This window comes from Aotus nancymaae, unplaced genomic scaffold, assembly GCF_030222135.1.
Source record: "Aotus nancymaae isolate 86718 unplaced genomic scaffold, 86718_ANA_hifiasm-v0.15.2.pri h1tg000006l, whole genome shotgun sequence".
Lineage (NCBI taxonomy): Eukaryota > Metazoa > Chordata > Mammalia > Primates > Aotidae > Aotus > Aotus nancymaae.
The window spans coordinates 45801064-45823529 of NW_026988417.1; the positions used below are offsets into that span (position 1 = coordinate 45801064).

Consider the following 22466-nt stretch of genomic DNA (forward strand, 5'->3'; position numbering starts at 1 on the left):
ATACTCGAAAATGTGGAAGTGACTTTGGAACCAGGTAACAGGCAGGGGTTGGAACAGTTTGGAGGACTCAGAAGAAGATAGGAAAATGGGGGAAAGTTTGGAACTTCCTAGAGACTTGTTGAATAGCTTTGACCAAAGCCTGATAGTGATATGGACAATAAGGTCCTCATCTCAGATGAAGATGAGGCACTTGCTGGGAACTGGATCAAAGGTGACTCTTGCTATGTTTTAGCAAAGAGACTGGTGGTATTTTGCCCTTGCCCAAGAGATTTGTGGAACTTAGAACTTGAGAGAGATGATTTAGGGTATCTGGTGGAAGAAATCTCTAAGCAGTGAAGCATTCAAGAGGTGACCTGGGTTCTGGTAAAGGCATTCAGTTTTATAAAGGAAGCAGAGCATAAAAGTTCAGAAAATTTGCAGCCTGACAATGTGATACAAAAGAAAAACCCATTTTCTGAGGATAAGTTCAAGCTGGCTGCTGGAATTTGCATAAGTAATGAGGAGCCAAATGTTAACCTCCAAGAAAATGGGGAAAATGTCTCCAGGGTATTTCAGAGGTCTTCACAGCAGCCCCTCTCATCACAGGGTTGGATGTCTATGAGAAAATGGTTTCCTGGGATGGGCCCAGGGTCCCCTGACTATGTGTAGTCTGGCGACTTGGTGCCCTGTGTCCCAGTCATTTCAGCCATGACTAAAACAGGGCAAGGTACAGCTCAGGCTGTTGCTTCAGAGAACAGAAGCCCCAAGCCTTGGCAGCTTCCATGTGGTGTTGAGCCTGCAGGTGCACAGAAGTCAAGAATTGAGGTTTGGGAACCGCTGCCTAGATTTCAGAAAATGTATGGAAACACCTGGATGTCCAGGAAAAAGTTTGCTTAGGGGCGGGGCCCTCATGGAGAACTGTTAGGGCAGTGCAGAAGGGAAATGTGGGGTCAGAGCCCCCACACAGGGTCCCTATGTAGCACTGCCTAGTGGAGCTGTGAGAAGAGGTCCCTGTCCTCTAGATTCCAGAAAGGTAGGGGCAAGCGTTTGCACACCAACAGTTTGCACCATGTGCCTGAAAAAGCTGAAGACACTCAATGACAGCCTGTGAAAGCAACTAGGAAGGGGACTACACCCTACAAAGCCACAGAGGCAGAGCCACTCAAGACCATGAGAATCCACCTCTTTCATCAGCATGACCTGGATATGAGACATGGAGTCAAAGGAGATCATTTTGGAGCTTTAAGATTTGACTGCCTTGCTGAATTTTGGATTTGCATGGACCCTGTGTAGCCTCTTTGTCTTGGCCAACGTCTTTGGAATGGGTGTACTTACCCAATGCCTGTAACCCCCATTGTATCTAGGAAGTAACCACCTTGCTTTTGATTTTACAGGCTTATAGGTTGAAGGGACTTGCCTTGTCTCAGATGAGACTTTGGACTGTGGACTTTTTAGTTAATGCTGAAATGAGTCAAGACTTTGGAGAACTGTTGGGAAGGCATAATTGGTTTTGAAATGTGAGGATGTGAGATTTGGGAGGGGCCAAGGGCAAAATGATATGGTTTAGTTGTGTCCCCACCCAAATCTCATCTTGAATTCCTGTGTTGTTAGGGGGACCCAGTGGGAGGTAATTCAATCATGGGGGCAGGTCTTTCCCATGTTGTTCTTGTGGTAGTAAGCCTCATGATACCTGCTGGTTATTATAAGAGGCAGTTTTCTTGCACAAACTCTCTTCTCTTGTCTGGCACCATATGAGATGTGCCTTTCACCTTTCACCATTATTGTGAGGCCTCCATAGCCATGTGGAACTGTAATTCCAATGAACCTCTTTCTTTTGTAAATTGCCCAGTCTCATCAGTATGTCTTTATCAGCAGTGTGAAAATGAACTAATACATGGACATGTATAGTTTTTAAAAGTTTACTTTAAAAACTTTACTTATGAAAATAACTGAAATTATAATTGAAAATACTGTACTGTTGTTACTTAATATCTTTAGGCAAAGCCCCATAAGTGCTCTAATAAACAGAAATGCTAGAAAGAGCTATTTTGAAAAGAGTTTTAGACAGTATATCCTCTAAGCTTAAAACAATTTATGAAAAGCAAAGGCATTGAGAAATTTCCAGGTACTTCTCATAAAGCCTACTCTCTTCGTTTGTTTTGGGGCTGCTGAAGAGAATATCACAAACTGGGTAATTTATAACGAACAGAAATTAATGACTCATGGCACTGGAGGCTGGGAAATTGAAGATTGAGGAGGGCCTGCATCTGGCAAGGGCCTTCTTGCTGTGTCATCCTATGGGGAAAGGACAAGAAAAGGTAAGAGACAGAGAAAGAGAAAGAGGGAGGGAGGGGACTAAAATCCCTCTTTTATAATGAGCCCACACTCGTGATAATGTTTCTCATCAGTTCATGAGGGTGAAGCCCTCATGGCTTAACCACCTCTTAATAATCCAACCTCTTAATATTGTTGCAATGGCAACTAAATTTCAACATGAGTTATGGAGGGGACAAACATTTAAATCACAGCACCTACACTCTGCAATATTTACATTAATAACATTTTACCTCTACAAATTTTCGGGCAGAGTAAGCACATGTTTTGTTTAGTTTTGGATTCTTTGTTGGTTTTCGAGACTGAGTTTCGTTCTTGTTGCCCAGGCTGGAGTGCAATAGTGCAATCTTGATTCACCTCAACCTCTGCCTCCCAGGTTAAAGTGCTTCTCCTGCCTCAGCCTCCTGAGTAGCTGGGTTTAGAGGCATGCACCACCACACTGGCTAATTTTGTGTTTTTAGTAAAGATAGGGTTTCTCCATGTTGGTCAGGCTGGTCTCGATGTCCCAACCTCCCGCCTCGGACTCCCGAAGTGCTAGGATTACAGGTGTGAGCCACCATCCCTGGCTCTAAGCACATATTCTTACTTAACACCACTTTATGTGTAATCCTTACAAAATTACTTTGAGATTTTCAGGAGCACTCTGGGAAAATAAAAAAATAGTTTTACATGCAAAAGATATATATAGATAGATAGATATAGATAAAACTGATTTAGAAATGGAAAAATCAGGCCAGGTGAGGTGGCTTACACTGGTAATCCCAAAACTTTGGGAGGCTGAAGCAGGCGGATCACAAGGTCAGGAGATTGAGGCTATCTTAGCTAACACAGTGAAACCTCGTCTCTACCAAAAATACAAAAAATTAGCAGGCACAGTGGCACACATCTGTAGTCCCAGCTACTCGGGAGGCTGAAGCAGGAGAGTCACGTGAACCCAGGAGGCAGAGGTTGCAGTGAGCTGAGATCACAACTGCGCTCCAGCCTGGGTGACAGTGCAAGACTCTGTCACTGGGAGAAATGCCTGATGTAGGTGACTGGGGGATGGGGACAGCAAACCACCATGGCATGTGTGTACCCATGCAACAATCCTGCAAGATCTGCACATGTACCCCAGAACTTAAAGTCCAATTTTTAAAAAGGAAAAATCAAAAAATTATCTTAGTTAAGATAGGTTTGTGGATGCCAGCTTTACAGTCACTTAAAAGTATAAATGAATCCAAGATCAAAATTTTAAGAACCATAGCTTTAGGATAAACCTTTTTTATTTCTTTAATAATAAAGACACACACATGCAGTTGTATTTCTCTGTTTCTATTGCTCCTAAAATTGTCTCAGTCCTATTAATTATAACTTTTAACCAACGTAATGAACTTGTATTTCACAAAGAAAACCAGGGAGTGCAATTTTGAAAATTGTCCATTATTCATAAGTATTTCAGCTGACTAGCAGAACTTATGAAAACATATAACACAAATTTATATTCCCATATATACTCTTTTAATGTCTTTTTAAAGTGACTAAGATGTACACATTTATTAACATGTCCTAAAGCCACAGCCTCTCCACAGCATAAAAAGGAAGCAAATATATGTAAATATAAAAGCATGCTTAGTAATCAGTGTTTAAGTGTTCTACCTAACTTAGAAATTATCTGGGTATCCAATGATTATTCATTAATTAAGTTCAATATCAGTCTTCGACTTTAAGCAGGACATTGCAAAAATTATCTTCCAGCTGACATATCACAAAACATAATTACTATTGACATAAAGTTTGTCAGAATAGTGATCCAGTTTATTTAAACACAAATTTGTATTTTTATAATCTTAAATATTATGTAGTCTAATGTTAGCATATTTTATTTATATTAGCACTTATTTATCTAAATCAATCAAGGCAGAGCTCCTTTCTATTGAGTCTTTATAATCTAACTCTCATAAAATGAGAGGTAAAGACCTTTTTAAATTTTTTATTTTTAATATTTGTGGGTACATAGTAGTAGGTGTATATATTTATGGGATACATGAGATATTTTGATACAGGCACAAAGACACTTAGTGTGCTTATAAATTCAGATCAGCACTTCCGCCACAGTTTAACAGTAAACATAGAAACACAAAACCTCATTGTTCAAATATCAGACAGCTTTCCATTCCATTGACTACAAGATTCTTGATTGATTTGAGCTCAAAATGGACAAAAAGACTACATGTATGTGTGTGTGTGTACATATGTTTATATATATATATGTTATCTGTCACCCACAGTATATGGAACTCTTATCTCAATAACCTATTAGCCATTCGTATAAATCACTAGATGATCAGATCATGAAACCAAATTCCCAGTCATTACTGTCACCAGTGGAGAATAAGTTAGTGGCCATAAGCAAACCAGAAACAAAAAAGAAACAAAAATCAGTAAAGGGAAGAAAAATAGAGAAATTCAGTCAGCAAAATTAGGTTCTGTTGCTTCTTAGGTTTCACCTCTGGGAACCAAAAGACACACCAAACTTAAGTCTCCTAATAAGATACACTGTTCTAGCAAACACATTTTACCTAGTTCTGTTAAATAAATCCATTGGATATTATAGTGGATTACCTCCAAAACAGTTTATGGGCAATCAATTTAAAAAGATAAATTTGTGTAAAAATGTAAAACAAATATGGATTAAAGATTTTAATTAGGCTGTACATGGTGGCTCACACCTGTAATTCCAACACTTTGGTAGGGCAGAGCAGGAAGATTACTTGAACCCAGAAGCTCAATACCAGCCTGAACAACATGGTGAGACCCCCTATCTCTACAAAAAAATAAAAATTTACTCAGCATGGTGGTGCGTGCTTGTAGTCCCAACAACTTGGAGTCTAAGGTCAGGGAAACGCTTGAGCCCAGGAGGTTGAGGCTGCAGTAAGCCATGATCACATCACTGCACTCCAGCCAGGGCAATTGAGCTAGACCCTGTCTCAAGGAAAACAAAGTGATTTCAACTAACCCATTAATTAATTAGAGAATTAGTATCATGCTACAGGCTCATTCAAAGGAGAATTCAAGAAGTAGACACATTGAAAAGATATAGTATACTGAAAAACATAGTATACTGTTTTTTTTTTTTGAAAAAACATAGTATACTGAAAAGAATTTACAAATATATGCAAATTGACAAAATTGGCCAACATCCACAGGTCAATGATCAATTGCAATTGCAATTCTACAGGTAAGAATGTGTTACATGTCTATCATTTTTAAATAATGTAGAGAGTTCCAAAATAATTCATAGACAGTGAAAGGTGAGATAATTTTGACTACTAGACATCTGGTCATCTTTTTGGTTCATTTCAAAATATTTCACATTTTTTTTTCTACGTAATAAAAGGTTAAGCCCTTTCTGAATTACAAATACAAAGGAATGTAGAGTGCTTATAAATTCAGATCTGTACTTTGCCACAGATCAAGACTAAACATAGCACAAAATTCATGGTCATATGTTTCCCTCCTCTGATATACTAAGATTTCTCTTTTGATCCAACAATTCCCAATGTAGAGGGGAGATACTGTGAAAATTTGAAAAGATAATATATGCAAAGCACTGAGCACTGTTTCTTCCACTTTCATATTTCTAGTTGCCATATTAAATGTAGCTTTTAAGTTTATTAAATGAAGCAATTTATTTATAGAATACCTGAATGTGAAATTTTAAAAAATTACTCAAGAGGAATGTTATTTTTACTTACTTTTATTGGAAAAACCTATTTTCGTAAGTGATATTATAAGTTCTACGTGTTTCCAAATTTACCATTTACTGTAAGACTACTGATAATTAATATAAGATTAATAAATATAAACCTAATTAACTGCATTTAAATATTTTAAAGTATACAAAATTCAAGAACCTTAACTATGAGTCATGTTTTTAAACCCAAATTATGATGCATATGGAATATTCAAAATTAAGTTTCTATGTATTTATTGTACCATATTTTCAGGACATAGGCGTAGGCAAGGACTTTATGACCAAAACACCAAAAGCATTGGCAACAAAAGCCAAAATAGACAAATGGGACCTAATCAAACTCCACAGCTTTTGCACGGCAAAAGAAACAGTCAATAGAGTGAATCAGCAACCAACAGAATGGGAAAAAATTTTTGCAGCCTACCCGTCTGACAAAGGGCTGATATCCAGAATTTACAATGAATTAAAAAAGATTTACAAGAAAAAAACAAACAAGCCCATTCAAAAATGGGCGAAGGATATGAACAGATACTTTACAAAAGAAGACATACATGAGGCCAACAAACATATGAAAAAATGCTCATCATCACTGGTCATTAGAGAAATGCAAATCAAAACTACATTGAGATACCATCTCATGCCAGTTAGAATGGCGATCATTAAAAAATCTGGAGAAAACATGCTGGAGAGGATGTGGAGAAATAGGAACACTTTTACACTGTTGGTGGGAGTGTAAATTAGTTCAACCACTGTGGAAAACAGTGTGGCGATTCCTCAAGGACCTAGAAATAGAAATTCCATTTGACCCAGCAATCCCATTACTGGGCATATATCCAAAGGATTATAAATCGTTCTACTATAAGGACACATGCACACGAATGTTCATTGCAGCACAGTTTACAATAGCAAAGACCTGGAACCAGCCCAAATGCCCATCGATGATAGACTGGACAGGAAAAATGTGGCACATATACACCATGGAATATTATGCAGCCATTAAAAACGAGGAGTTCACATCCTTCGTAGGGACATGGATGAACCTGGAAAACATCATTCTCAGCAAACTGACACAAGAACACAAAATCAAACACCACATGTTCTCACTCACAGGCGAGTGTTGAACAAGGAGAACACATGGACACAGGGAGGGGAGCACTATACACGGGGGTCTGTTGGGGGGGAGGGGGGATAGCTGGGGGGGTGGGGAGTTGGGGAGGGATAGCATGGGGAGAAATGCCAGATATAGGTGAAGGGGAGGGAGGCAGCAAATCATACTGCCACGTATGCACCTATGCAACAACCTTGCATGTTATTCACATGTACCTCAAAACCTAAAATGCAAAAAAAAAAAAAAAAAAAAGAACAATTAGATTTAAAAATAAGATTTTCTGGGTACAAGATTTTGAATTTACTTAATAGAATAATGATCTCCACTAAAATGTAACTCTAATTTCTGCAGTTCTTGTATAATAGGACTGCACAATTTGTTTAAATAGTCAAGGTACTAAATATTCATTTAAATAATCAAGTATTAAATATTCATTTAAATAGTCAAGGCACTAAAAGATCCTTTCATTCAGATTAATTAGTTACTGGAGTTAATTGGAACATTCAGTTCCAATTTCAAGTTTCCATAACCTGAAAATGGTCATCATGACTTTTATTATTCTGAAATATAGTGGTCACAGAAATTAGTTACGTTTATCCTAGGTGAAGTTCTATGTATCATTTCCCTTGTTAAGAACTATATTTTTTAAATTGAACAATGCGAGTGCCCACATACTCCTTATGAATAGTGTATTTAGGGGTTTTGTTTTGTTGTTTTTAGTTTGAGAGGTGGTGGTAGGAAAGGGAAGATGAGAAGAAATGTGTATTTATTTACTCTGAATTTCTAGTTACTAAAACTTTATTTTAAAAAGTTTGACTACTCTAAAACAGCACAGAACCTCTGTGCATTTTGTAATTCATTTGAACTTGTTTTTTAAGAAGCTGTAAACTTCTTGCAGTATAAATGATGTATTTGTACACAAATGGAAATGAACATGAATAAATTCACATTATTAATCTTTAATAAAGAACAATGTTGATAGTTTAATTACACATTAAATGTTTAAGATGAATGTTGAAGGTGTGCTCACTCTCTCTCTCTCTCTATGTATATATGTGTATATATATGTGTGTGTGTGTGTGTGTGTGTGTGTGTATCATTCTAATGATGCTAATCAAAAATATATAAAACCTATATAGGAAATAACATCACGTTACTTGTTGTAACAAAGTATTTTGAAATATCTTCCTTTATGTCCATGTATGTTTCAGTTTTAACAATCCTCCAAACATTGCTTTGTTTTCTCCATTTTTCACTCTGTCTTGAAGGTACAAATATAAGATCAGATTTATTTAAAGTTACTTTACCATTTATTTTTAACTGACAAAAATTATATGTATTTATTATGTACAACATATTATTTTGAAATATCTATACATTGTGGAATAGCTAAATTGCTGTAATCTACATATGCATTACCCCACATATCTTTTTTTAAAAAATCTCTTTTAGCAGTTTTCAAGAATACACTATTAACTAGAGAGGCCAATTATCTCTCTAATCCCCCATCCCCACCCAATCCCTGGTAACCAGGCTTCTAATCTCTACTTCTATGTCTTTAACTTGTTAGATTACACATATGAGTGAAATCATGTGGCATTTGTCTTTCTGTGCCTGGCTTATTTCACCTAACATAAGGTCCTCTACGTTCATCCATGTTATTGTAAATGACAAGACTTCCTTCTTTTTTAAAACTGACTAGTGTTTCATTGTGTATCTGTATAGCACGCTTTCTTTATCCATTCAACTGTTAATGGAAACTTAGTTGATTCTACACCGCTGCAATGAACATGGGAATGTAGATATCTCTTCAACAGACTGATTTTGTTTCCTTTGGCTATATACCCAGTTGTAGGACAGCAGGATCATATGGTAGTTCTATTTTTAATTTTTTGAGGAAGTTCCATATTGGTTCCATAATGGCTGTACTAATTTACATTCTCACCAACAGTGTCCTAGGCTTCCCTTTTCCCACAGCGTCACCAACATGTATCTTTCATCTTTTCGATAATAACCATTCTAATGGATGTGAGGTAATAATGTGATTTTAATTGGCAACTCTCTGATAATTAGTGATGTTGAACATTTTTTTCATATATATGTTGGTCATTTGTATGTCTCCTTTTGAGAAATATCCATGCAAATCCTTTGCCCATCATTTAATTGGGTTAGTTGTTTTCTTACTATTGATTTGTTTGAGTTCCTTAGACATTTTGGATATTAGCCTCTTGTCAGATGTAGGGTTTGAAAATTCTTTCACTCCATAGGCCATCTCTTCTCTCTGTTGGCTGTTTTTTAAACAAGTTGCTTTTGACATAATTTTTCCAGTTTACAATGTTACAAATGGAAATTAAGGAAATTTAGATGATAGTTGAAGGAGAAATTGGATCATGATGAAATTCTCAATTGGTTGTAATAGTAGCAGTGAATCAGAACCATATGACTTCATTTATCTTCCCCTGGATTTTATGTAGGGAGCTACTAAAACTGCCTGAAAATATTAATTTTTAATTGCTCATGAAGTTCTCATTCTAATGATACTAATAAAAAAATGATGTTTTAAGGGTTAAAAACACAAATCCTCTTGGGAAGGCCTGGGACAGGTGTTGACATGATGTGATTTCTGCCCAGTGCTCTGAATGTCAAAATGAAGAAATTCAATGATGCGTGGATAAATGGCAGGAAATTCAATGAAGCGTGGGTAAACAGTGGAAGCAGAAATACAAACTATCATCAGAGGTTACTACAAAGAGCTCTATGCACACAAACCAGTAAACCTGGAAGAAACGGACAAATTCCTGGACACCTGCACCCTCCTGAGCCTAAACCAGGAAGAAGTTGAAACCCTGAATAGACCAATAACAAGGTCTGAAGTTGAGGCAGCAATTAATAGCCTACCAACCAAAAAAAGCCCAGGTCCAGATGGGTTCACAGCCAAATTCTACCAAACATACAAAGAGGACCTGGTACCACTCCTTCTGAAACTATTCCAAACAATCCAAAAAGAGGGAATCCTTCCCAAATCATTTTATGAGACCAACATCATCCTGATACCAAAACCCGGCAGAGACTCAATAAAAAAAGAAAACTTCAGGCCAATATCCATAATGAACATAGATGCAAAAATCTTCAATAAAATACTGGCAAACTGATTGCAACAGCAAATCAAAAAGCTTACCATCATGATCAAGTAGGCTTCATCCCGGGGATGCAAGGCTGGTTCAACATACACAAGTCTATACATGTAATCCACCACATAAACAGAACCAAAAACAAAAACCACATGATTATCTCAAGAGATGCAGAGAAGGTCTTTGACAAAATTCAACAGTCCTTTGTGCTAAAAGCTCTCAATAAACTAGGTATCAACGGAACGTATCTCAAAATAATAAAATCTATTTACGACAAACCCACAGCCTATATCATACTGAATAGGCAAAAACTGGAAGCATTCCCTTTGAAATCTGGCACAAACAAGGATGCCCTATCTCACCACTTCTATTCAATATAGTATTGGAAGTTCTAGCCAGAGCAATCAGGCAAGAAAAAGAAATAAAGGGTATTGAAATAGGAAAGGAGGAAGTCAAATTTTCTCTATTTGCAGATGACATAATTGTATATTTAGAAGACCCCATTGTCTCAGCCCCAAATCTCCTGAAACTGATAAGCAACTTCAGCAAAGTGTCAGGATACAAAATCAATGTGCAGAAATCACAAGCATTCCTATACACCAATAACAGACTTAAAGAGAGCCAAATCAAGAACGAACTGCCATTCACAACTGCTACAAAGAGAATAAAATACCTAAGAATACAACTACCAAAGGATGTAAAGGACATCTTCAAGGAGAACTATAAATCATTTCTCAAGGAAAGAAGAGAGGACACAAACAGATGGAGAAACATTCCATGCTCATGGTTAGGAAGAATTAATATCGTGAAAATGGCCATACTGCCCAAAGTAATTTATAGATTCAATGCTATCCCCATCAAGCTACCTATTACTCTCTTCACAGAACTGGAAAAAAAACCACCTTAAACTTCATATGGAACCAAAAGAGAGCCCACATAGCCAAGACAATCCTAAGTAAAAAGAACAAAGCAGGAGGCATCATCCTACCTGACTTCAAGCTATACTACAAGACTGCAGTAATCCAAACAGCATGGTACTGGTACCAAAACAGAGATATAGACCAATGGAACAGAACAGAGGCCTCAGAGGCAACACCACACATCTACAACCATCTGATCTTTGACAAGCGTGACAAAAACAAGCAATGGGGAAAGGATTCCCTGTTTAATAAATGTTGGGAAAACTAGCTAGCCATGTGCAGAAAGCAGAAACTGGACCCCTTCCTGACACCTTACACTAAAATTAACTCCAGATGGATTAAAGACTTAAACATAAGACCTAACACCATAAAAACCCTGGAAGAAAACCTAGGCAAAACTATTCAGAATGTAGGCATAGGCAAGGACTTCATGACTAAAACACCAAAAGCATTGACAACAAAAACCAAACTAGACAAATGGGATATGATTAAACTCCAGAGCTTCCGTACAGCAAAAGAAAAAATCATTAGATTGAACTGGTAACCAACAGAATGGGAAAAAAATTTTGCAATCTACCCTTCTGACAAAGGGCTAATATCCAGAATCTACAAATAACTAAAACAGATTTACCAGAAAAAAACAAACCCATTCAAAAGTAGGCAAAGGATATGAACAGACAATTTTCAAAAGAAGACATATATGAGGCCAACAAACATATGAAAAAATGCTCATCATCACTGGTCATTAGAGACATTCAAATCAAAACCACATTGAGATACCATCTCATGCCAGTTAGAATGACGATCATTAAAAAGTCTGGAGACAACATTCTGGAGAGGATGTGGAGAAATACGAACATTTTTACACTGTTGGTGGGAATGTAAATTAGTTCAACCATTGTGAAAGACAGTGTGGCAATTCCTCAAGGAACTAGAAATAGAAATTCCGTTTGACCCAGCAATCCCATTACTGGTTATATATTCGCAGAATTATAAGTCATTCTATTATAAAGACACACGCACACGTATGTTCATTGCAGCACTGTTAACAATAGCAACGACCTGGAACCAACCCAAATGCACATCGATGATAGACCAGACAAGGAAATTGTGGCACATATACACCATGGACTACTATGAAGCCATAAGAAAAAACGATGAGTTTGTGTCCTTTATAGGGATATGGATAAATCTGGAAACCATCATTCTCAGTAAACTGACACAAGAACGGAAAATCAAACATGGCATGTTCTCACTCATAGGTGGGTATTGAACAATGAGAACACATGGACACAGGGAGGGGAGCATCACTCACTGGGGTCTGTTGGGGGGAATAGGGGAAGGATAGTGGGGGTTACAGAAGTTGGGGAGGGATAACATGGGGAGAAATGCCAGGTATAGGTGACAGGGGGATGGAGACAGCAAACCATATTGGCATACGTGTACCTATGCAACAATCCTGCATGTTCTGCACATGTACCCCAGAACCTAAAGTGCAATTATATACATATACACACACACACACACACACACACACACACACACATAACACATAAATCCTCTTGTATCGTGTCAATACGTGCTTTTCTTTTCTTTTTTTTTTTTTTTAAGGAAGAGAAAGAGAGAGAATGGGGAGGAGGGAGAAGGAAAAGAAAGAGGGAGAGAGAATGGGAGTGTTGCTTTCTTGCCCAGGCTAGAATGCAATTTAGTAATGGGTATTGAAAACCTCTTTTATACTGATAATTATACTTAATGATGTAGTCAGGAAGGAATAAGGGAAGAAGATAACAAACAAACAGCCAACCAATATTTAATTTAAACCTATGAAATGCTATGCGATTACTGAAGAGTGATTTACTTCCAATTATATAGTCACCTTTGGAATAGGTGTGAGGTGGTAATGTATGTTTTGTGTATTTGAAGTGGAGAGTTCTATAAATGTTTATTAAGTTTACTTGTTCTGGGTCTGAGTTCAAGTTCTGAATATCCTTGTTAATTTTCTATCTCGTTGATCTATAGAATCGTTAGCTCTTCTTGTTGCATTGATCCTTTTGCCATTATGTAATGTCATTCCTCGCCTCTTTTGATCTTTGTTGCTTTAAAGTCTACTTTATCAGAGGCGAGAATTGCATCTCCTGTTTTTTGTTTATTAGTTTATTTTTACTCTCTGTTTGATTGGTAAATCTTCCTCCTTCTCTCTGAGTCTTTTTGTATTGTTGCATGTAAGATGGGCCTGGATGCAGCATACCGATGGGTTTTGGCTTTTTATCCAATTAAAATATATATAGGTTTAATACCAGCGTTTGATGCTAGCTGGCTGTTTTGCCCATTAGTTGATGTAAATTTTTTATTGTGTTAAAGTTCTTTGCTTTTTGATATATTTTTGGAAAGGCTGATATTGGTTGTTCCTTTATATGTATAGTGCTTCTTTCAGAAGCTCTTGTAAAGCAGGCCTGGTGGTGGTGAACTCTCTAAGTACTTGTTTGTTCGCAAAAGATTTAATTTTTCCTTCACTCATAAAGTTTAGTTTGGCTGGATAGGAAATTCTGGGTTGAAAGTTCTTTTCTTTAAGGATGTTAAATATTGGTCCCCACTCTTTTCTGGCTTGTAGGGTTTCTGCTGAGAGATCTGCTGTAAGTCTGATAGGTTTCCCTTTATGGGTAACCTGACCTTTCTCTCTGGCTGCCCTTAGTATTTTCTCCTTCATTTCAACCCTAATAAATCTGGCGATTATGTGCCTTGGGGTTGGTCTTCTTGAAGAATATCTTTGTGGTGTTCTCTGTATTACCTGGAGTTGAATATTACCCTGCCTTGCCAGGTTGGGAAAATTTTCCTGAATGATATCCTGAAGAGTATTTTCCAACTTGGATTCATTCTCTTCATCACATTCAGGTACACCTATCAAACGTAAATTAGGTCTTTTCACATAGTCCCATATTTCCTGGAGACTTTGCTCATTCCTTTTCATCCTTTTTTCTGCATTCTTGTTTTCTCGTTTCATTTCACTGAGCTGGTCCTCGACTTCTGATATCCTTCCTTCTGCTTGATCAATTCGACTGTTTAAACTTGTGCATGCTTCGCGAAGTTCTTGTGTTGTGTTTTTCAGCTCCATCAATTCACTTATATTCTTCTCTAAATTGTCCATTCTCGTTAACATTTCGTCAAACCTTTTTTCAAGGTTCTTAGTTTCTTTGCATTGGGTTAGAACAAGTTCTTTTAATTCACAGAAGTTTCTTATCACCCACGTTTTGAAACCTGCTTCTGTTATTGGAACACACGTGTAATCTATTAAGCCTTGTTCCGTTACTGATGAGGAATTGCAATCCCCTGTAGAGGGAGAGGCATTCTGATTTTGAGTATTCTCTACCTTTTTACGCTGGTTTCTTCCCTTCATTATATATTTGTCTGTCTGTCGTCTTTATAATTACCGGCTTTCTAACTGGGTCTCTGACGTCCAACTTGTTGATTCCCTGCGCCGAGATCTGAGCAATCCACTGAGCCGGCCAAAACAGTGGTGTTAAGATTGATGGTGCTTTTCTGCCTGGGAATCTCCGGACTCTGCACCAAGAACTGGCGTGCTAAGGCACCAGCAAAACCACCACGCCGGCCACAAGAGTCGCCCTGGCGACCCGTGGGGCTCCTCCACTGGGAATCTCCTGGTCCGTGAGCAACAAATATTCGTCTGAAAGTGTGGCGTCCTCTCGTTCTTTGCGCTTTCACTGGGAGGTACGTGCCCGAGCTGCTAATCATCAGCCATCTTGGATCTCTCCAATACGTGCTTTTCATGTAGGAAAGTCCAACCACTGGTCTACTCACAATGGGAGGAAACTCAGACACAGATTAATCACTGAAGGCCCCATTCAGTTATTCTGTTGGCAAAGACAATCATTTTGATTCTTGACAAAAAAACCAACATTTTGTACTTCAAGACTCTAATCTATTTGTATTCTCAATAGAAAGGGAAGAAGTAGGACCTTAACCCATGTTTATGCTTAGACTATTTGATGTGTAAACTAGTGTTTTAGCCACTTCTCTCTCAAGCCACAGGGTGTCTAAAATTTAACAGTTAAGAGGTCCTAAAATATCTAGCCTAATTTAAGCACACTTTTAGTAGTTTCATGGTCCTGGAAATTACTCAGCTGACAATGATCAGTGGTTGTTTGTTTAGCCAATGCACTCAAATGATTTTTAGTAAGAATTTAGTCAGAAAAAAGAAAATGGATCTTTGCCATGAATGTTTTCCAAGTAACAGTGGCATAAGTTTTTAATAAAAACATCACACTGGTTGTCTTCTTTCTTCTTTAGAAAAGTAAGGATTTCAGCATTTCCTTAGTTTCCGTATTAATTTCATTACCTTACACATCAATTCTGTGTCAGACACTGAGCTGGGCCCTAATAAATGGATATAATGATGAGATCACTTCCTGTGGGATATTTACCATCTTTTCAGATGGCAGTCACACAATAAACAAGTAATCAAATAAATAAATATGTATTCAAACACCGAGATCCCTGTAATTTGATGAATTTCTTCACTGAAGGAACTCATTTTGAAAGATCAGAATCATTATCCAGTATTAAATACCAATTAGGTATAGAGTCAATGTGAAGGAGAGATAATCTTTACGTTCCTTTACTTTTCCTGTTGTAACTCAAACTGGGAACAGGAAGGAGGCTATGCCCAGTTCAAAGCAACATTTAAAATAAGAGTTTAAGCGGAGTTATTTTGGAACATTTTTCTTTTTTTGAATATCAGACAGGTAATGTGCTGACCTCTTAACACTGTTTGAGGGAAGTTTATCTTACACATGTGCGACAAAATGAAATCATCGTGCACATGTACTACAAAAGGATCTTTATTTGAGGATTTATCTGTTTGTCTAAGGATATCAAATTGGAAAGTAATGGCGAGATTAAAAATATAATAACATGTTGCCCTATTTGCTTCAGCTTCTTTAAAGAAAGAATAATGGAAAGATAGACAAAAGAAGGGATTAGCAAACCTGCACGTTCTGCACATGTATCCCAGAACTTAAAGTAAAATAAAATTTAATAAATTAACACAATTGATACGAAAAAAAGAAGGGAATGGGGAAGAAAGACAAAAGAGGGATAGGAAGGGGAGAGGTGAGGTGGGAGGAAGGGGAGGACTTGGGGTGGGAGGAAGGGGAAGGGTTGGAGGAAGGTGTGGGGTAGAGATGGGAGGTGTGAAGTAGAAATGGCAGGTGCAGGGTAGAGATAGGAGGAGGGGAGAGGAGAAGGAAGGGAGGAAAAGAGGATGGAAAGAAGGGAAAGAAAAAGGGAGGAAGGAACCAAGGATGGGAGGAGAAATTTTAGGAGATTACTACAATACCACCTTCATCTCATCTTTTTTCCTTCCCCTACCTTCCCCTCCCCAGAGATAATCACTATTCTAAAATTACTGTGTATCATTTCAATGTACATTTTTTTTAAATTTGCTACATATATGTGATTCCCTAAGGCATACATGCTAATCTTTCATTCTTGTAAAATTTTTAATAAATGTAGTTTTTGTAAACATCCCTTCTCGTTTTTTGTTTTCCACACAACACAATGTAAGGCATACCCATGTTCATACATGTATTTCTTTCACTTTTTACTGCTGTAAAGTAATCCACTGTATGTACATATACTAGAGAGGTGTATCCATTTAGCTTTGCTGGAGCATTTGGGTGTTAACTCATTTTTGCTTTTACAAGGAGTGCTTGGGGAACACCTCTACTTATATTTCCTTGGGTGCAGTGAGTAGGGAACTACAAGTAGTGACTGAGTCAAAAGGTAATTACTGAATCAAGACATTGTCAAAGTGTTTACCATGGTGGGTGTATCCACGTATTTTCTCACCAAGAGTATGGCTTCTAATTTTCCCATAAGGACACAAAAATCCAATGTCACCAAACATTAACTTTGGTCAATTTCAGATGGCTAGAAAATGGTCTCTTATATTAATTTATAATTTCTTTGTTATAGAAATAAATAGCATTTCTTATTTTTAAAAATACTGTTATGTTGATATACTGACCCCTCCAGAATTTGACTATTTAACACTGGACCTATAAAAATGAATAGAACAACTAATTTTGTTTTATAGCTTTTAAATATGGCCATTGTTAGGAATTTATGCTTACAAAAGCTCAGTGTCAGAAAGCATGTTTTATTGTTAGTATGATATCTGGAGTGCTTAATTATTAACTTAAAAATACACCAAATCCTCTTCCTCTTTTTATCTTTTAGAATATATGATCACCACTCAATTAGCTTTATTTTGATGGTGTTCATTGTGAACTCCGAAAAGCAACACAGGCCTTATTTTAATTTTTTATTTCTATAACTTATACCTTCTTCCAAAAAAGTTTAACAATAAACCATAAAAATATATGTGAACAAAGATATTAAGTTCAACAATACAAATGTATTCATCTAAGTAACTGAATAAGACAACAGCAAAGTTAATCTATATCAGGATATTCTTCAGTTCTGCCAGACATTTAAAAAAATATTATCATTGAAATTCTTTTAGTTATAAGTTGATATATCACTAATGATTTTGGTATCTAGAGAAAGAATAGTTTCAAATGCAGCTTGTAAACAATTATATTGAAAAACACTTGATTCTATAAGTAATTTAAAAATTTAAATCACAAAGTACCATTTTTTATCTATTTAATGAACACAAATATTACAATATCCAATTGAGAACCAGTGAAGGGAAATTAATAATCTTTGGCATTTTAATTTAGCACAATCCTTGAAGAAGGCATTTTTGACATATAAATTTTTGTATTTTTGGATATAACAATCCCATTTATTAGATTCTAGCTAGAGAAATAATCCAAAATTTGGCAAAATAATATATTCATGAACATGTTTTAGCTTTATTTTAACCTGATAAAGTTGAAAACCACCTAAAAGTTCAATATAAAGTATACTGTTTCCCACTGAAAAAATTACAATGCTGATGCTGATGAGGAAAATGTATCTGATATTAAGATTCAACAGGAAGAAAACAGAATCCTAAGTATGATTACAAATATGCAGAAAGTCCATATACATAGGGGCAAAATGGAAAGACATATTACTCTGCTGATTGTTGTTCTAGAAGTAGTGTTTCTCCACTAATTTCAGGACATTTTGTTTTCTTTATTGCTTATTTAAATAGAAAATAAATGTCCTGGGCCTGCTTTTGTCCCCTTAGGGAGCTGGGAATTTTGCACAGTTTATACTTCTGTCCTATTTGTTTTGGTTTTGTTTGTTTTTCTCAGCATAAAGCCACTGTTCTCAAATAACACAGTATTTTAATGCTCCATCACTCTTGAATTTTACTTTACTCCTTGAGGAATACCACTTCAAGATGACTGATTGCCTTTCAATGAATGGATCAGCTCTTTGTTCTAGGAAATAGAATCATGTGGCAAAGAAATATAATAGGTTTGCAAATAAACCAAAAAAGTAGTAACTGCAAAAGAGACCCACGTATTTGCTCTAGCTCTAAATTCTGTCTGAGTCCTTGTTTAATTATCCTGTACTTACTGATTACCAAATCATGGCATTCCATTGCAGGTAAACATTTTCTTTGGCTTCCACTTTTACTTCAATATCTAGGTCCTTTCTGAATGCGTAGGGCTTGCTATTGGTTTAAACTGATAAGAAAAGATAACACACTTGATCTTAGCCAAAAGACCAAGAAGCCATTGCTATTGTTTTAATTCCTTACAATTTATTCACTACAGGAATTCCTAATAAGATGATAAGAATAAAGATGCTTTAATTTGAAGGGACACCTCATTTTATTTCTGCTCCCTAATACATATTTCAGCTACTTGGTTAATACGAAGTATTAAATATGGCAGAAATTAAATACAAACTCTTATACTTCATAGACATATGTGTATATTGATACAATTTAGGAAAAATAGTCTGTCTTGAACTCAGCCAGAAATTCATGGTAAATAAAACCTGACTAACACTGATACTGGAACTTTGACAAGACCCTGCTAATTACTATTGTTCTATTCCCTATTAATCCTTTAAATTTTTTTTGCCCATCCTCATCCCCTACTCTGATTTATGGACTGCTTTTCATATTTATAAAGTGGTTCATGAATCACCCTGCCGCAACAGAAGTGAATAATAATGAGCCCATTTATGCAACATTTGGTGTGTAGCTAATTATCTCAAAATGACTGCCTGGGATTGCACTGAGAAGAGTGTCATTAGCATTCAGTACTAAGTCTACAAAACAGAGGGGGGAAAGAAAGCAGAAATACAGAATCAAAAAATAAGAATAGCAGTGAGAATGCTATCAACTGGGTGTGATTTTTTTAAAGCATCCTAAAGAACATTTAGTATCTCCCAATAGCTGAATTGTGAAGTACGTCATGGGGTATAGCAATCATTAAAATTATGTTCATGGAGCATACTTAAGACTTAAGAAAGTTCCTACCTATAGGTTGACCAAAGCAGCAAATGAAATTGTTACATACCATATAATTTCAACTTTAAGAAGAAAAATTAATAATAAAACTATGATGATGAGGTTATGTTTATTCTCTTTATAATTTTCTGTATTTTCCAGATGTTTTAATATGGCTATATGTTAATCTTACAATGTATTTGTAATAGTAGTGTCATATGTATTTTTTATTTCTTTGGAAGTATATAGACTGATAATAATAGCAGCTACTCTTAATTGAGTTCCTACTATGCATCAAAGATTGACTTTGTACATGCATGTAATAACTCTCTTCTCTTTCCTATTCCACACCACATTCCACCTGCATCATACCTCCATTCATGAATTATCACAAACCTAGGTTAAGGCAAGTTTTGCCCAAGTTGCCACCAACCAAAAAAGTATAGAATTAAACTGTCTTGCATTGCAATCCTGAGTGACATTTATGCCTTCTTAATAATGTAAACATTTACTGATGTAAGAGATCTGGATTTCTAAAAAAAGAAAATGGCAAAAGTAGTAGTTCCAAATGAGAAATAAGCACACCCTACTTATTTTATAAAATGAGTAGACAGTGGCTCCATCTTCTATCTTGAGACCTTACAGTATTAAAATATATATGTATATTTTATATCATGACAGAATAAATATGTAGCTGGATGTTTTAAATTGTTGTAGCCAATGCTTGCAGTAGTGCCTGATTTCTGGTTAGTCCTCTATCATTTTTATACACACTATTGATTGGGTACTGAATGTCCTAAATTATTGATAACTAAATGAATACTAAAACTATGGTAAGGTTAACTTTTACTTTTTGTACTTTGTTTTACTGCTCATGGAAGATATTTTACTGAAGTAAATCTTCTCTGCTTAGATTCATCTAGTCTGACTACAATAACTGGAGAGTCCTTAATCATTGAATCTAGCATAGCTGGGTCTGAATTTCAGCATTACCATAGACTATGTAAAGTTGGAAAAATGTCTTAATCCAGTGAGATGTTACTTTTCTTATCTTTGATATTGGAATGAAAAGAGCTTCAACATAGTAAGGCTGTTATAAATCATAAGTAATGCACATGTGGTAGAACAATGCTTTCTCCTCCAAAGATGTCCGTGTCCTAATTCTCTGGACCTGTAAATATGCTGCCTCTTATGGCAAAAGGGGCTCTGCAGATATAATTAAGATAAAGTCTTTGGCCAAGCACAGTGGCTCATGCCTGTAATCTGAACACTTTGGGAGGCTGAGGCAGGTGGATCACTTGAGATCAGGAGTTCAAGACCAGTCTGGCCAAAATGGCGAAACCCCATCTCTATCAAAAATACAAAAATTAGCTGGGTGTCGTGGTGGGTACCTGTAGTCCCAGCTACTCTGGAGGCTGAGACAGGAGAACAGCTTAAACCTGGGAGGCAGAGGTTTCAGTGAACCAAGATCACACCACTACACTCCAGCCTGTGTGACAGAGCCAAAAAAAAAAAAAAGAAAGAAAGAAAGAAAGAAAAACATATTTAAAGTCTGCCAGGTGCGGTGGATCATGCTGTGATCTCATCACTCTGGGAGGCCAAGGCGGGTGGATCATTTGAGGTCAGGAGTTTGAGACCAGCCTGGCCAACATGGTGAAACCCCATCTTCACAAAAAAAAAAAAAAAAAATAGCTAGGCATGATGGCACATGGCTGTAATCCCAGCTACTGGGGAGGCTGAGACAGGAGAATCTCTTGAAGCTGGGACATAGAGGACGCAATGAGCTGAGATCATGCCACTGCACTCCAGTCTAGACGACAGACTCTGTCTCAAAAAAAAAAAAAAAAAAGATAAAGTCGATTATCCTGGAATATCTTAGTGGGCCCCACGTAATCACAAGGGTCCTTATGAAAGGAAAGCAGGAGAGTAAGAAAGTGAGAGGATGTCAGACGTCAGGAGAGAAGCCCAAGTTCGAGTGATGTGCTTTGAAGATGGAAGGACCCATAAACCAAGGAATGCAAATGTCCCCTAGAAGCTGAAAAAGGCAGAGAAATAAGTTCTGCCTTAGAGCCTCTAGGAGGAACACAGCCCTGATAGCACCTTGATTTTAGGACTTCTGATCTCCAGAACTGTAAGTGAATAAATCTGTGTTATAAAATTAAGCCACTAAGTTTGTGGTAACTGGTTATAGCAACAAGAGGAAACTAATATTGTATGTAAGGTGCTTAGTACAGTGCCTGTCATATAGGATTCTAGCATAATACTAGCCAAAGTCACTCTGCCTTTTTAGATTCATTATTTGTGGGAGTCCAGTGCCCTCCCCCAGATTGCTGAGGCTTCCCAAAGGGCTTATGTAATCTCTGGCTTTGAATTGCTTCCATTTATAGAGTATTGCTCCAATAATGCTGTCAGGATAAGGAATTCAGCCCCTTCTCAGTATTCCAAGTATAAAAATAAAACATTTACCCAAGACATGTGTGTGTGTGTGTGTTTGTGTGTGGTGTGTGTGAGGGGGTGTGGGGGGGTGTGGTGTGTGTGGGATGTGTGGGGTGTGTGTGGGGTGTGTGTGTGTGGTGAGTATGTGTGGTGTGTGTGTGGTGAGTATGTGTGGTGTGTGTGTGGCGTGTGTGGTGTGTGTGTGTGTTTGTGTGTGTGCACGCACGCGCATGCACCCAGGCATGCTTGATGTGTATCAGGCTTGGTTTGAGTAAATACAGAAAATGTATTATTATTGCACAACAAAAATTTTGTAATTAAATATCGAATATGACTGTTCCTTAAAGCTTTTTATTACCCCAACATTTTGTTTCCTCACCCCTAAATTCCT

The 22466-nt window shown here is 36.9% G+C and overlaps 1 protein-coding gene and 1 non-coding gene across 4 annotated transcripts in view; one reads left to right on the forward strand and one right to left on the reverse strand.

The window, feature by feature from the left end:
* GABRB1 (gamma-aminobutyric acid type A receptor subunit beta1) overlaps positions 1–22466 on the forward strand; it is a 438325-nt gene that overhangs the window by 297149 nt on the left and 118710 nt on the right. The window lies entirely within an intron of this gene.
* Positions 15956–16059, reverse strand: LOC135272183 (small nucleolar RNA U13). Its single transcript, XR_010340272.1, has one exon. It is a non-coding gene; the product is annotated as a small nucleolar RNA U13 (small nucleolar RNA).